This window comes from Triticum aestivum, chromosome 6B (genome assembly GCF_018294505.1).
Source record: "Triticum aestivum cultivar Chinese Spring chromosome 6B, IWGSC CS RefSeq v2.1, whole genome shotgun sequence".
Taxonomy (NCBI): Eukaryota; Viridiplantae; Streptophyta; class Magnoliopsida; order Poales; family Poaceae; genus Triticum; species Triticum aestivum.
Genome location: NC_057810.1, coordinates 46,369,701 through 46,371,564, shown reverse-complemented (window position 1 = coordinate 46,371,564; position 1,864 = coordinate 46,369,701).

The window sequence follows — 1,864 nt, the reverse complement described above, 5'->3', positions numbered from 1 at the left end:
CTGCCCAGTTCGACTACGGAGTTGACGACCCCTCCTTCTTGCCAGAGCAACCAGGCAAGCCCCCCCCCCCTTGATCACCAGATATCGCCTATTCTTCTCTATACTGCTTGCATTAGAGTAGTGTAGCATGTTACTGTTCGGTTACTCCTATTCTGTTGCATAGCCTGTCATTGTTGCTACAGTCATTGATACCTTAGCCGCAATCCTAAATGCTTAGTATAGGATGCTAGTTTATCATCACTGGCCCTACATTCTTGTCAGTCTGCCTTGCTATACTATTGGGTCGTGATCACTCGGGAGGTGACCATGGGTATATACTATACATACATACATACTATGCAGATGGTGACTAAAGTCGGGTCAGCTCGATGAGTACCCGCAAGTGATTCTGATGAGGGGGCTGAAAGGACAGGTGGCTCCATCCCGGTAGAGGTGGGCCTGGGTTCCCGGCGGCCCCCGACTGTTACTTTGTGGTGGAGCGACAGGGCAGGTTGAGACCACCTAGGAGACAGGTGGGCCTGGCCCTATTCGGCGTTCGCGGATACTTAACACGCTTAACGAGATCTTGGTATTTGATCTGAGTCTAGCCATTTGGTCTATACGCACTAACCATCTACGCGGGAGTAGTTATGGGTATCCCGGCGTCGTGGTATCAGCCGAAGCCTTCGTGATGTCAGCGACTGAGCGGCGCGCGCCGGGTTGGACTGCGTTAACGCAACTTCCTTTGTAATGGAGGTTGCTAGGTCTGCTCACCGGCTGCGTACGCAACGTGCAGGTGTGCTAAGAGCGATGGGCCCAGACCCCTGTGCGCTTAGGTTTAGACCGGCGTGCTGGCCTTTCTGTTGTGCCTAGGTGGGGCTGCGACGTGTTGATCTTCCGAGGCCGGGCATGACCCAAGAAAGTGTGTCCGGCCAAATGGGATCGAGCGTGTTCGGTTATGTGGTGCACCCCTGCAGGGAAGTTAATCTATTCGAATAGCCGTGATCTTCGGTAACAGGATGACTTGGAGTTGTACCTTGACCTTATGACAACTAGAACCGGATACTTAATAAAACACACCCTTCCAAGTTCCACAGACAACCCGGTGATCGCTTTTCCACAGGGCGACGAGGGGAGGATCGCCGGGTAGGATTATGCTATGCGATGCTACTTGGAGATGCTACTTGGAGGACTTCAGTCTACTCTCTTCTACATGCTGCAAGACGGAGGCTGCCAGAAGCGTAGTCTTCGATAGGACTAGCTATCCCCCTCTTATTCTGGCATTCTGCAGTTCAGTCCATCGATATTGCCTCTTACACATATACCCATGCATATGTAGTGTAGATCCTTGCTTGCGAGTACTTTGGATGAGTACTCACGGTTGCTTTTCTCCCTCTTTTCCCCCTTTCCCTTCTACCTGGTTGTCGCAACCAGATGCTGGAGCCCAGGAGCCAGACGTCATCATCGACGACGACTCCTACTACACAGGAGGTGCCTACTACTACGTGCAGACTGCTGACGACGACCATGAGTAGTTTAGGAGGATCCCAGGCAGGAGGCCTGCGCCTCTTTCGATCTGAATCCCAGTTTGTGCTAGCCTTCTTAAGGCAAACTTGTTTAACTTATGTCTGTACTCAGATATTGTTGCTTCCGCTGACTCGTCTATGATCGAGCACTTGTATTCGAGCCCTCGAGGCCCCTGGCTTGTATTATGATGCTTGTATGACTTATTTATGTTTTAGAGTTGTGTTGTGATATCTTCCCGTGAGTCCCTGATTTTGATCGTACACATTTGCATGCATGATTAGTGTACGATTGAATCGGGGGCGTCACAAGTTGGTATCAGAGCCGACTGCCTGTAGGAATCCCCTTCCAACTCCTTGGC